The following is a 15,463-nucleotide window of genomic DNA, read 5'->3' on the forward strand; positions in this document are numbered from 1 at the left end:
ATTTTTGTTTTTATAAGTCTACAAAGGATCTATTGACGTTTGAAATGAAATGGTGTGGTAATGGAGCGTTGTGCTCTGTTGTTGAAGAGGAATTAGTTTTTTCATTGTAACTTATTGTGATTTAAGATTCTGTAATTTGCTGAAAAGTGTTTAATGAAGAGTGATATATAGGAATAAAAGTCAATTTTAAAATCAAAAAAAAAAAAAAATCTCTCTCACTCTCTTTTTATCTCTCTCTCTCTCTCTCTCTCTCTCTCTCTCTCTCTCTCACTCTCTTTTTATCTCTCTCTCTCTCTCTCTCTCTCTCTCTCTCTCACTCTCTTTTTATCTCTCTCAATCTCTCTCAATCTCTCTCTCTCACTCTCTTTTTATCTCTCTCTCTCTCTCTCTCTCTCTCTCTCTCTCTCTCTCTCTCACTCTCTTTTTATCTCTCTCAATCTCTCTCAATCTCTCTCTCTCTCTCTGTCTCTCTCTCTGTCTCTCTCTCTCTCTCTCTCTCTCTCTCTCTCTCTGTCTCTCTCTCTTTCTCTCTCTCTCTCTCATTTCCGGTGCGAGTGTTGAGCGTGAGTGAACGGAGTAGCGTTAGCGCGGTGCAGAGTGGTGTGAGTGGATCTTGATTACTTTCCTTTATTTCCTATTAATTCTGTCTCTGATCTTAGCGTTGTGTTTTCTGGGGCCGCGTGCTGTCCATTTTTGGAAGTATGACGGCCCAGCGAGTGCAAGGTTTGTCCAAACTCACGCGGCGTCACGCAGTTAAGGTGGCGACTGCAGTGAGTGTGGAAGATTGTTGTTTAGCTGTGGGAGAAGTAGTGGGGCACTCAGCGATCTTATCTGCGTCGAGAATGAACAATGCAATGGTGTTTTTTCTGGAAAGTGAAGATAAAGCGATTGATTTGGTAGAAAGAGGGATTGTAATAGAAGGGGAGTTCGTGTCCGTTCTCCCGCTTTCTTTACCTGCAAAAAAAGTAACTTTATCAAATGTGCCACCTTTTGTGAGCGATGAGATTCTATCGCAAGCTTTGTCACGTTATGGAAAACTGGCGTCACCAATAAAAAAGATGCCAATCAGTAGCAAATCACCTTTATTGAAACATATAGTTTCCTTTAGGCGTTTTGTCTATATGGTAATTCCAGAGGACGTGGATTTAGATTTGACACTTAATTTCCGGATTGATGATTTCAGCTACACGATTTTTGTTACCACTGGGAAGGGTAAATGCTTTGGATGCGGAAAAACGGGACATTTGATAAGAAATTGTCCCGATAAAAGTATGGAGGAGAAGGAGAGTGGAAAAAATAGTGTAAATGATGATGTGGTGCAGGATGAAGTGGTAGCGCAGGAAACAGTTTCGACTGTCATAGAGGCAAATGACGACATTCAGCAGGAGATTGAGTCTGTTCCGGTCTCATCTCGAACGGGGCTAATTGATCCAATTCTTAAGGAAATCGGAAATGATTCTAGTGATTCATTGAGTATGGTTTCTTCATCAGATAAACAAAAAGAGATGACAAATGATGAAATATCTAAAGTGTCTGTAAATGAAACTGGTGAGGAGGCACAGTTAGAAGTGGGCCAAGAGGAGCAGTTTTTCAAAGTTCCGGTTAAGAGAAAAATACAAAACAAACCGTTGGATGCAAAAATAAGTAAAATTGCTGAGTCACAACATTATGAAATGCAAGAAACAGAGAGTGACAGTGACTCTTCAGAATGTAGTTTGGGTCTCTCACAAAGTGAAGTTATAGAACGTAGTTATGAACTTGAAGACTTTAGACTTTTTCTTAAGACATCAAAAAACAAGAGAGGAATGAAGGTGCAAGATTATTTTCCTGATCTGAGGCAATTTGTTGATAAGGCAAAAATTTTGATGGCAAGGGATTGCTTTGTCAACAAGGAAGTTTATAGATTAAGAAAGATTGTGGGAAAGGTCAATAGTGCCTTAAAAAATGATGCTGTTTGATATGGAAACAAGCTATTGTCATAGGAAGTGTATTTTCTTTCTTTTTTTATTTATAATGAATGAAGTGCATTTTGCTACTATGAATGTTAATGGCGCAAGGAATTTTAAAAAAAGAGCCCAAATATTTGAGGAAATAGAACAGAAAAATATAGATATTGCTTTTTTACAAGAGACGCATAGTAGTTTGGATAATGTTGTTGATTGGATGAAAGAATTTAACGGGTTGTCTGTTTTAAGTCATAATTCTACTTTGAGTGGCGGAGTTGCCATTTTGTTTGGTAGGAATTTTAAACCACATTCATATGATGTAAATGAAGTTATAAAAGGTAGACTTTTAAAAGTCAGAGCTATTTATGAAAAATTTGTTTTTGTTTTTATTTGCATCTATGCTCCAACTGCACCGGTAGAAAGATTAGTGTTTCTAGACACCCTTGGCTCAACCTTACAAAATTGTTGTACTGAAGAGTTTTTGTTTGTAGGGGGTGATTTTAACTGCACTGAACTTGATATCGACAGGAATCATGTTGAACCTCATATGGCTTCACGTAAATGTTTAAACCACTTAATTAGAAAATATGACTTATGTGATGTTTGGAGAACTATGAATGGAAATGAGAGACAGTATACTTGGGCTCATAGAAATGATAATCATTTATCTTTAGCGAGACTAGACAGGTTCTATGTTTTTAAGCACAATTTGAATATGTTTAGTAAATGTGATGTTATACCTTTACCATTTACTGATCATAATATGGTGAAATGTTCATTTATTTTAAATTCAGTGAAACCTAAAAGTGCTTATTGGCATTTCAATACACATCTGCTTAATGATAAGTTTTTTAGGGAGTCCTTTACGTTCTTTTGGAAAGGTTTTAAGGAGAAAAAGTCATATTTTAAATCCATACAGCAATGGTGGGATTATGGAAAGGTACAAATAAAACAATTTACACAGCAATACACTCTAAATGTCACAAAAGAATTATCTCGGTCAGTAAAAGAGTTAGAAAAACAAATAATGGAGTTGCAGAAATTGACGGAGACTTCAGGTGATATCAAGTTTTTGGAAGACTTATTAAGGAAGAAAGCTGAATTTAAAGACCTGCTAGATCATAAAGCACAAGGGGCTTTGGTACGGGCAAAATTTTTGAATATTGATCAGATGGATACACCTTCTAAATATTTCTTTGGTCATGAAAGGAAAAATGGACAAAAACGTACACTTCATGCTTTACGTTCTGAGGATGGAATTTTGCTTTCAAATCCTAAGGAGATTCGTAAAGTGGCAAGTCAGTTTTATCTGTCCCTGTATAGAAGTGAGCTAGAGCTAGTAGATGGGGGAACAAATGGTTTCCTACAAGATCTACCAAAAATATCAGAGGATTCTAACAAAGAACTAGAAAGGGCCCTAACCCTAGGAGAACTTCATAATGCGCTCCAGGGTATGAAGTCTGGAAAAAACTCCGGGTATGGATGGGATTCCGGTTGATTTTTTTAAATCATTTTGGCATGAGATAGGAGTTGACCTGCTGGAGGTGTTCAATGACAGCATACAGAAGGGTGAGTTGCCTTTGAGCTGCCGAAGAGCAGTAGTTACCCTTCTCCCGAAAAAAGGAGATCTTACTGAGATCAAAAATTGGAGGCCGGTCTCACTTTTATGCTGTGACAGTAAAGTATTTTCGAAAACATTGGCAATTAGATTGGCTAAGGTAATGGGACAGGTGGTCCATCCAGATCAATCTTATTGTATGCCTGGCAGATCGATATTTGATAACATCTCCTTAATTAGAGATGTTATACAGGCTTCCAGAGTACTTGATGTTAAATGCGGTTTGTTGTCATTGGATCAAGAGAAAGCATTTGATCGGGTGGAGCACTCCTATTTGTGGAATACTTTGGAAGCTTTTGGATTCCCAAAAAAATTCCTACGTATGGTAAAAATTCTTTATAGTGACATTGAGAGTTTAATTAAAATTAATGGTGGTTTATGCGCTCCATTCAAGGTTAAAAGAGGAATTAGACAGGGCTGTGCATTATCAGGAATGTTGTATTCACTTGCTATCGAACCTCTACTCCAAAAGATTAGAAAACGTCTGGAGGGTTTGAGAGCACCATTTTGTGATTTCAATTTTTGTTTATCAGCATATGCCGATGACGTTGTAATAATAATAAACAAACAAGATGATGTAAATGTTGTAGTAAAGATAATAGAGGAATTTGGAAAATGGTCCTCAGCAAGGGTTAATTGGAGAAAAAGTGAGGCTTTGCTATTAGGAGTTTGGAATGATGTAAAACCAACTCTGCCTGAAGGTTTAGTTTGGAGTAGAGGGGGTATAAAATACCTTGGAGTGTTTTTGGGGGATGACAGTGTTGTACAAAAAAATTGGGATGGAATGTTACAAAAAGTAAGAGGTCGTTTAGACAAATGGAAATGGCTTTTACCAAATTTGTCTTACAGGGGAAGAACACTTATTGTCAATAATCTGGTTGCTTCACTTTTATGGCACAGACTGGCATGTACTGACCCTCCTGCAAGGATGTTGGCTGAAATTCAAGCAATCTTTGTAAATTTCTTTTGGGACAAACATCACTGGATACCACAGAGTATTTTGTATCTACCAAGGGAAGAAGGTGGCCAAGGTCTAATTCATCTGCAAAGTAGAATTGCAACATTCCGCTTGAATTTTCTACAAAGACTCTTAGATGGACCAATGAATGTAAGCTGGAAAGCTATCAGCTGTGCTCTATTACGAACTGTTGGAGGGTTTGAATTGGACAGATCTCTTTTTTTGATGGACCCCAAAAGTTTGAATCTCTCACAACTGTCTCCTTTTTATAAAAATCTTTTTAAAGTATGGGACTTGTTTCATATTCAGAAAACTGAGAATTTCTATTCTAGTTACTGGCTGTTGAAGGAACCTTTGATTTGTCAGGCAAGACTGGACATTGCATCTATGTTTTCACCGGGATTCAGCAAAGCTCTACAAACAGCAGGAATTTTTGTTTTAAGCCAGCTACTGTCTCTAACTGGACCTCATTTTAAGGAGACAGGAGCTGTTGCGGAAAGACTGGGATTTCGATCTATTCGTACAATTAATCGCTATTTAGCTAGGTTAATGGAAGCACTTACAAGTGAAGAAAAATTGATTTTAGAAGATTTTTTCTTGGGGAATAATATCCCTGATAGTAAGGATGGTTTTCCTTGTTTAATAATTCAACCAAAACTTGAGGAATGTGAAGGGTTGTTTCTAAAACAAGGACAATCCCTTTCTGTTGATTTCTTGGCCTGTACAGGAAAAGTTTTGTATAAAATGTGTGTTCTTGTTTTTAATAAGAAAATGCTTGATAAGAAGACGGATACCCCATGGCGTTCAGTTTTTAAATTGTGTGATAATGTGAAACCTGAATGGAGAGTGTTATATAAACCACCATTATCAAAAAGAACAGGGGACCTGCAGTGGAGAATTTTACATGGAGCCATTGCAGTTAATGTTTTTATTTCTGTTTTAAATCCTAATAATAGTTCTGATTGCCCGTTTTGCTCTCAAAGAGAAACGTTTTTTCATGCGTTTATGGACTGCTCTAGACTTTGTACGTTATTTGTCTTGATCCAAGAATTGTGTTTCAAATTTAAAGAGAAATTTGATCTCCAGACGTTTATTCTTGGTTTTAAATATCTGAAGGAAGAACGTATTAAATTTCAATTATTGAATTTTATTTTTGGTCAAGCTAAATTGGCAATTTACATGAGCAGGAAAAGTAAAATAGAGCAAGGGGGTAACGGTGATGTAATTGTTGTTTTTGGGGCTTTACTCAAAGCAAGAATAATGATTGACTTTAAGTTTTACAATGACATGAATGATCGATCAACGTTTGAAATGAAATGGTGCAGTAATGAAGTGTTATGTACAATAATTGAAGATGAATTAATTTTTTGTTTTTGATTTATAATTTAAAAAAAAAAAAAAAAAAAAAAAAAAAAAAAAACTTATATATATATATATATATATATATACATGAATTGTGAATTGTGAAAATAGAGTTCTATATGTTTTGCCTTTGAAAAATTATCTGGTATTAAAGGATTTTCAAAATTCAAAATTCTCTGTCTCTCTCTCTCTCTCTCTCTCTCTGTCTCTCTCTCTGTCTCTCTCTCTGTCTCTCTCTCTCTCTCTCTCTATGTCTCTCTCTCTCTCTGTCTCTCTCTCTCTCTCTCTGTCTCTCTCTCTCTCTGTCTCTCTCTCTGTCTCTCTCTCTGTCTCTCTCTCTCTCTCTCTGTCTCTCAAGATTCAAGATTCAAAGGAGCTTTATTGGCATGATAAAAGAAAATTTACATTGCCAAAGCACAAGATTAAATATAAACATGCAGAAATACAGATTAAGATAAAAAATAAGATAGAATAAAATTAAAAGTCTATAAGTAAAAATCTATATATATATACATCTCAATATAAACAGAAAAAGAGTTTTAATTAAAGTTCTCAATGAGGGTGACAGTGTCAGTTTGTGTGTGTTGTCCTGTCAGTGTTGTGTTGTGTTGTGCTGGTTGTTCTTTGGTCGTGGCAGGACTTGACATATCTTGCAGCAGGTTTGAGCTTCTTGACTTTTCTCCCAGTATGTATGAGATCTTGTCCTTTTGTTGAAACTGGTCAAAGTCTTTGTGTAAGTTTGTAAACTGGGGGAAGAATGTTTCTCTGATGTGTGTGTAGTTGGGACAGGAGAGGAGAAAGTGCAGCTCTGTTTCCACTTGATTGTGTGTGCAGTGTGGACACAGTCGCTCTTCTCTCGGTGTCCATGTGTGTCTGTGTCTGCCCGTCTCTACAGTGAGCTGGTGATCACTGAGTCTGTACATGCTCAACACTTTTCTTAGTTTAGGGTCTGATACGCTTGTGAGGTATTCTGACACTTTATATTCTCTCTTTAGTGACCGATAGCATTCCACTTTACTTTGCTGAGCTGTTGCTTCTGTCCAGTGTTGGAGATATTTCTCTTTTTGTCTTTTCATCATTTGGTTTAGTCTGGCTGGGGTTTGGGGTTGACTTGGGCATGTTTGGGGTTGTAGAGTTAGTTGTGAGATCAGTTGGATGAAGGGGTTTCTCTCTGGGCTCAGCTCTTGATGACTTAAGGCTTTGTGATGGAGTGTGTCTGTGTCGCTGTTCTTAAGGTGTGTGTAGAATTTTAAAGCTCTTTTTTGTATTTTAATGATTAGAGGATACAGTCCTAATTCTGCTCTGCAGGCGTTGTTTGGAGTTTTTCTCTGTACCCGTAGAATGTTTTTACACATTTCTGTTTGCAGAATCTCTATTGGGTGTTTGTCCCATCTGCTGAACTCTTGGTTGGCGAGAGGACCCCAAACCTCACTTCCATACAGCGCGATTGGTTCTATAATTGATTGTATTATTTTCAGCCAGATTACGGTTGGGATGTCAATTTTAATATTCTTTTTTATTGCGTAAAAGGCTCTTCGTGCCTTGTCTCTCAGGTCGTTCACAGCCTTGTTTAAGTTTCCGGTGTTACTAATGTTTATACCAAGATATGTGTAGTTCTTGGTGTGTTCTAGGGGCACGTTGTTTAGTTTGAAACGGTGATGTTGATTTTGGCTACTGGGCTTTTTTTGGAATATCATGACTCGAGTCTTCTTAAGGTTAACCGATAGGGCCCATGTTTGGCAGAAAGTGTGCAGGGTGTCCAGATGTTGCTGTAGACCTTCTTTTGTGGGTGACAGCAGCACCAGATCGTCTGCAAACAGGAGACATTTCACTTCGGTGTCTTGTAAGGTCGGACCGGGTGCTGGTGACTGTTCTTGAGCTCCAGCTAATTCATTGATGTAAATGTTAAATAGTGTAGGACTTAGACTACAGCCCTGTCTCACTCCACGACTCTGGGAGAGAAAGTCTGTGTGCTTGTTGCCAATTTTAACTCCAAATGTGTTATTGGTGTACATTGATTTGATGATGTCGTAGGTTTTTCCTCCGATGCCGCATTGAATCAACTGAAGAAAAAGTCCCTCATGCCAGATTGAGTCAAAAGCTTTTTTGAAGTTAACAAAGCATGAGTAGAGCTTTCTTTTATTTTGGTTCGTTTCTTTGTCAATTAAGGTACGAAGAGTGTATATATGATCAGATGTGCGGTATTTGGGTTGGAAACCAATTTGGCATTTTCTCAGGATGTTTTGGTTGTTTAGATATTGGAGAAGTCTGCTGTTAAGAATGTTACAGAGGAGTTTACCTAGATTACTGTTTACACATATTCCGCGGTAATTATTAGGGTCGAATTTGTCTCCACTTTTATGGATTGGAGTTATGAGACCTTGGTTCCAGACTGTGGGAAATATACCTGTACTAAAGATGATATTAAACAGTTTGAGGATGGCGAGTGTAAGTTTTTGGTCTGCGTGTTTAATCATCTCGTTTAGGATACCGTCAATACCACTTGCTTTTTGGGATTTAAGTTTTGGTATATTTTGTTCTAGCTCAGTGAGTGTAATTGGATAGTCTAAAGGGTTTTGGTAATCTTTAATTGTTGACTCCAGAGTGCATAGTTTGTTGTGTAGGTTAGTTTGTTCATGGTTCTTGGTTATTTTACTAAAGAGGTTTGAGAAGTGCTTTATCCATACGTCTCCGTTCTGAATGGGAAGATCTTCATGGTGGGGTTTGTTAAGTGTGTTCCAATGTTCCCAGAAGCGATTTGTTTCTAGAGATTGTTCAATTGCTTTTAACTGGTTTTGTGTATCTTGTTTCTTTTTCTTCCTTAGTGTTTCCTTATATTGTTTAACTTTTTCATGGTAGAGTTGGCGTGTGTTTACATTGTCAGCATCTCTGTGTTTCTGATTTGATAGAATTCTTACTTCTTTTCTAAGGTTTTTACACTCCTTATCAAACCATTTCTCATTTACAGGCTTTTTGTTTGGTTTTGTGTTAGTGGGTTTTAGGTTAGATAGCGTTGCAGATATTGTAAAAATTTGGTTAATCCTGTCTACTGCTAAATCTACACCTTCATTATTGTGTGGAAATGGGGTATCGAGGAATTTATTCAGTAGGTTTGAATTTTAGGTTCACGAGTTATGCTTTTGTATGTCTCTTCACAGTTTTGTTTCCACCTGAAAGTTTGTTTTAGGGTATGGAGGTGAGTTTGTTTTGATGCCTCTGTGTTAGGTTTGGATCTATTGAGGTAGAGAGTGATTTTACTGTGATCTGACAATGGGGATGGTGGGCTGACTGTGAACGCTCTGAGGGAGTTATGATTCAGATCCGTGATGAAATAGTCTACCGTACTGTTACCCAGCTTAGAACTATAGGTGTACCTACCGTATGAATCTCCTCGTAGTCGTCCATTGACCATGTACAGACCCAGTGTGCGACAAAGATGGAGAAGTTTTAATCCATTTTTGTTTGTTGTTTTATCGTAGTTCAGTCTTTGTGTGTGTGTAGGTATGGAAAGGGCATCTCCTCCTGGAATGTGTTTGTCTCCCTTGGTGTGAACTGAGTCTGATTCTTCGCCTGTCCTGGCATTTAGGTCACCGCAGTTTAGAACATTGCCCTGTGACTGGAAGAAGTTGATCACCTCTTCCAGGATCGTGAAACTGTCCTCATTGAAGTAGGGTGACTCTGCTGGAGGGATGTAGGTTGCACACAGGAAGATATTCTTATCTGTTGAAGTGATGGTCTTGTTGATTTCTATCCATGTGTAAAACTGGCAAGTTTTAGTCATTTTTATTCCGTGGGCGTATTCGGACTTATGCCAGATCAGCATTCCGCCTGAGTCTCTTCCCTGTGTGACGCCAGGCAGTTTGACGGATGGAATGATGAATTCTCTGTAGTTTGTAGGGTGACCAGTGGGTCCGTCTCCTCTACTCCATGTCTCCTGTAGGATGAGGATGTCTGAGTTTTTTGTTTCAGAGCTGAAGTCTATGTTTTTGCTTTTCAGTCCAAAAGCAGATGACCTCAGGCCTTGAATATTCCAACATGATATTGTAAATGATTTGTTATCCATAAGGTATTTATTTATTGCAGATTTTGTCTTAACACAGTAGGTTTGAGCAGATCAGGTTCAGCATCTGATGGATGTCTTTTAGCTCGGCTGTTGGAGCTTGTGCAGATGTCGGTGTGGAGTTTCTGCTCACTGTCTGGGCATAGCTTAGGCTGCTGGAGTTCTGTTGCATATGCCGGGTGGGGGGTGTAGGCAGCAGGGGTGGTGCTCTGGTCTGTTGGCTGTTGTTTTGGCAGGAAAGGGTTCCCAGTCTTTGGCTGTTTTTTGTAGGTGCGCTGTGGTTCATCCATGGTCTGGGTAGGTGCTGCCTTGCTCTGTTGCTCCTATGAGGGTTGTTGGTGCTGCGGTTTAGAGCAACATCTTTTAATTTCTTTGCAAAGATGAAAGAAAATCTCTCTCTCTCTCTCTCTCTCTCTGTCTCTCTCTCTCTGTCTCTGTCTGTCTCTCTCTCTCTTTCTCTCTCTATCTCTCTCTTTAAATTCAAATGAGCTATGTTGGCATTACTGTGAACAAACAGAAATATTGCCAATTTGTAGTCGGTTCTTATATTCCAGAAGCAAGTTAATTTGTTTACGTCATTGATCTTATTTTGCCAGTAAAGAAGATATTCTTCTTGAGTCGTGTTTAAAATGTGTCTGAGTTTAGACTGTCTGAACTGATCTGATGAGTTCAGCTGATGTTTGTTCAGGAGGTGTAGGAAAGGATCGCTCTCTGGATGTGATGTATTATGTCTGAAAGCACTATGATGGTAGTTGTCTGGTGAACTCTCAGATAAGTGAAACCAGAACTTAGATGCCCTCTTCTGGATTTCAGACAGGAGAGGAAACTTTCCAAGTTCTGCTCTACATCCCAGATTTGAGGTATTTCTGTGAGTTCCCAGGATGTTTTTGCAAAACTCAAGTTGGAAAATTTCCACTGGACATTTGTCCCAGGATTCATAGTTCAGTTGGAATTTGGGGCCCCAGATTTCACTACCATATAGAAGAATCAAAGATTTTCAGCCACAGTCTAATAGGGAGGTTCAACTGAAAAAGTGTTTTTCTTAGACCATAATAAACTCTACGGGCTTTCTCAGCAAGTTCTTTAATTGCCATGTTTAATTGTCCTGAAGCAGAGATGGTCAGACCCAAATAGTTATAGTTTGTCACATGACTAAGAATTGATCCCCCAAGTGTAAAAATGTATTTTTTCTCTGTAAAATGACTTTTCTTTTGAAATATGATTATTTTGGACTTGTCCATGTTTATTGGGAAGGCCCATTCACTGCAGTGATGTTCTAGAACTGACAGACGTTCACGCAGACATTCTTCATTTGGTGACAAAAGCAGAAGGTCGTCCGCATACAAAAGACATTTCATTTCTCTGTCCTCAAGAGTTAAACCAGGACTAGAGGATTCTTCAAGCTTTGTGGCCAATTCGTTGATATAAATATTGAATAAAGTCGGGCTTAGAGAACATCCTTGGCGAACTCCTTCAGTGTGTCTAAAATAGTCAGTTCTTTCGTTGTTGATTTTGATGAAACACTTGTTGTCCTTATACATGTTCTTAATTACATCATAAACTTTTCCCCCTATTCCACTCTGGATGAGTTTAAGAAAGAGCCCGTTGTGCCAAACCGAATCAAAGGCCTTTTTAAAATCTATAAAACAACCAAATATTTTTCCTTGTTTTGTTTGATGAACATGTTTCTTTATAAGTGTATTTAATGTGTATATATGATCAGTGGTCCTTTGTTTGGGCAAAAATCCAATTTGACAGTTATTTAGACTTTTGTTGTCATGGAGAAACTGCACTAATCGCTCATTAATAATGGAGCAGAATAGTTTGCCGAGGTTACTGCTTACAGTGATACCTCTGTAGTTATCAGGGTCACATTTGTCCCCTTTTTTGAAGATTGGTGTTATTTGACTTTCTTTCCATTCGTCAGGAAAGTGTCCTGATCGCAACAGCAAATTAAATAAATGGAGAATGGCATCTCTTAATTTAGGGCTGCTATATTTCAACATCTCATTTTTTATTCCGTCTGGGCCACAAGATTTTTTATTCTTCAGAGATTTTATTTTTTCTGTCAGTTCATTTAATGAAATAGGACTGTCTAATTGGTTCATTTGGTCTTTGATAGTGTGTTCTAGTTCATGTAGATGGGATGTAAGGTGTTTTTGGGAGGGGTTTGGTTCATTTTGTTTATAAAGGTTACCAAAATGTTCGGTCCAAATATGTGGATCATCGATGGAATGTGTTTTTCTTTTTTAGACTTATTTAAATTGTTCCAAAAGTCCCAAAATGAATTTTGGTTTACTGCCTCTTCAATCATGTTAAACTTAGTTGTCATATGTTCAACTTTTTTCCTCTTTAACAGTGACTTGTATGTTTTAAGGGTTTGTTGATAAAGAGCACGTGTCTGATGGTCTGAAGGATCTCTGTGTTTTTTATTTGATAACATTCGTAGTTCTCTTCTAGACATTTGACATTCTTTATCAAACCAGTCATCTTTGTCCATCTCTTTCTTACCATGGTTCAATTTGATTATGTTCAAAGATTTGTTGGCCACATTCCCAAAAAAATAACGTGATTGTTTTGTTGCCAGATTGACACTTTTCTCATCTTCTTTAAACACGGAGAGAAGAAATGTTTCTATCATGTTTTCAGATTGAGTGTTGCTGAGCTTCATATTGTTCACGACTGGATCTCCTCCAGTAAAATCTTCTCGGCAGGGGAAACAGTTTGTGTTTGTGATGTGAAGCTGGTAAAGGGTGAAGGGATTTGTTTAAACTAATGACTATGTGGCAGTGGTCTGATAAAGGTAACTGTGGCATGACTGTGAAATAATTGATCTTGTTTTGCTGTAAATCTGTGATGACATAGTCAACGGTGCTGCTGCCCAGACGTGAGCTGTATGTAAACTGACCCATAGAATCACCTTTTGTTCGCCCATTAACTATATATAGACCCAGACTTTTGCACATCTGTATGACTTGTTTACTATTTTTGTTTATAGTGTCATCATAGTTCTGACAGGGTTTAGTTTTAACTTTGTTTTGCTGTACGTTTGAAATCTTGATATATTTATCTCCAGTAGAATTAATGATGTCCAGTTCTTTCCCAGTTCTTGCATTGAAGTCCCCCATTAACAGAACTGATCCTAAAGACTGGAACTGAATGATCTCCGACTGTAATGTTGGGAAAATGTCTTCATCATAATATGGAGACTCGTGTGGAGGGATGTATGCGGCACACATGTATGTGTCCTCATCTGAACACATGAGTTCTCTTTTCATTTTTAGCCAGATATGTGTTTTCCCTTGTTTAACAGGCTGAATGTAATGCAGCAGTTGTTCTTTAAACCACACAATTATTCCTCCAGAATCCCGTCCAACTTTCACATGAGGACGCTTAACTGATGGTATAAATATTTCTTTGTAGTTTAAAGGAGCGGAGATCTGACTTTCCAACCGACTCCAGGTCTCAAGTAATATTATGATATCAGAACTATTTACAATATTTACAAGATCAGGGTTTCTGTGTTTCTCTCCAAAAGCAGAAGAATACATTCCCTGAATGTTATAGCATGTTATTTTAAGGGAGGACATGTTATTGTTTTCTTTAACCAGAAATAATGTATGATTTCTCAATCACGTTGTGCAGATAAAAGGCAATATTGCAGAGTAAATATTAAGTAAAGTAAATGTAGAAAGAAATAAACATGTGCATAATATAAATCATGAAAAATAAATATTTAAATGAATAGATGAATGTACCTAACTATCATTACATATTTAGTGTAAGAAGTTGTCACATATGAGTTTCAGCATGTGTTTGATCTGATGGAGGTCTCTGTTGTCTGCTGTGGTGTAACTGACCGTCTGTCTGACTCTCTCCTCATGGACACGATGTGTTGTGTGAGGACTTCTTAAAGTTGCCTCCTTTAGTGTTTGTGCGAACAGTCTCATGCCGTCTCTATGGATGTGGATGTGATCGTACAGATGGTCATGACTGATGCGCTGATGGTTTGCGATGGAGACGTTCTTCAGTTGGGCACAGACTCTGGCTAACTCTCCGTTAATTTGGTAAATGATGTTTTGTGGAATGTCTCGACGGGGCAGAAGGGTTGAGAAGATGACTTTAGCGCTGGGGTAGATCCTGCAGGCTGTCCTCAGTACATCTGACAGAGCTTTGGTGACGTCTGTTCTTCTTCCGGTGAGGTCGTTGGTTCCAGTGTGGAGTATGATGTGTGTTGGTGCGCCCAGCACATCTTCTCTCAGTAGATTCAGTGCAGACTGGGAGGTGGGACACCAAAACTTCTTCACGTTTCTTCCTGGAAACAGTCGTCTCTGATGGAGGTGATGACCGTTGGAGTCACACAAGATGACGATGTTCTCTTTTCTCATCTCTTCTCTGTTGGTGCTGTTGGGTGATGTTGTTGTCAGTGGATTGCTCTGTCTGACGCTGCTCTTCTTCTTTCTGTTGTCTTGTGAATTAATTGTTTGTGTGATTGTAGTAGAAGAGATGCTCTTTCTTTGTGTGCCGATGTTCTGTCCATGTTGTGTTGTGTTTGTGCTGTTCCTCTCAGTAGATGTGCTCTGTGTTGATGGGAGGATGTCTTGCAGACGTTGTGTCTCCTCAGCAGAAGAGATGCTCTGTGATAGTGTGTTGACTTCAGGCTGATGTTGTGCTGTGTTCTCAGTGGATGAGGTGTTGTGTTTGTTGTGTTGTATGAGTGTGTTTAATTGTCTCCTCATCTCGTCTGTCTGTCTCTCTATGATGATGTAGTGTTGTTCTCTTGTGACCAGCTCCTGTCTCACTCTCCTCAGCTCCTGTCGCATCTCCTCGTTGTCCTCCTCCAGCTGTCTGACAGTGTTGTGTAGTTGTTTCATGTGTTGTGTGTTGGGATGGTTGATCAGACTCTGGAGTTGGTGAAGACTGTTGCTGGTTTCCTCTTTAAACAGACAGTAGTCCTGCTCCAGTTCTGACAGGTTGTCTCTCAGGATCTTTATTTTAGGTGAGGTTGGAGTGCTGATGTCTCTGTATGTTGGAGCAGAATATGATCTTTGATCAGTGTTGTTGTCCGCTGTGGTGCACGTCTCATCTGGTGTGATGTTCTTCACTTCAGGATCTTTCTTTATTTTTTGACAGTAACAGTAACAGATAACCGCACTAAAGACATTGACATGGATCTATGATTGTATTTTCATTTAGCTGAACTAGTTTAAACTAGACATTAAAGGGCACATTTATTAATTTCATTTGCTCATATTATGTACTGTGATCTTAATTTCCTATTTTTACCATTAAAAATTACCAAAAAGAATCATCGTGTTTTATTTTCTGTAATTTTCTGGTTGCAAAAAACCCCCAAAAAGAATCATCAGGGAACGTTGTTTTGTTGCTACTAAAAATAGCAGCAGGTCGTTGGAAAGCCATGGCCGAGACCCTTCGAAGGACACTGGCCACGAGTCTCTACGACAATTTGTTCCAGAGCTACACCCTTCAGAATGTCAATTTTTTCTGCCACGAATAAC

At 38.4% G+C, this 15,463-nt stretch overlaps 1 protein-coding gene across 2 annotated transcripts in view; it reads left to right on the forward strand.

Moving 5' to 3' along the window:
• The window catches only part of LOC130428869 (butyrophilin subfamily 1 member A1-like), a 29,803-nt gene that overhangs the window by 9,706 nt on the left and 4,634 nt on the right, over nt 1–15,463 (forward strand). The gene's annotated exons all lie outside the window — the stretch shown is intronic.

Source organism: Triplophysa dalaica, chromosome 1 (genome assembly GCF_015846415.1).
Source record: "Triplophysa dalaica isolate WHDGS20190420 chromosome 1, ASM1584641v1, whole genome shotgun sequence".
Classification (NCBI taxonomy): Eukaryota; Metazoa; Chordata; class Actinopteri; order Cypriniformes; family Nemacheilidae; genus Triplophysa; species Triplophysa dalaica.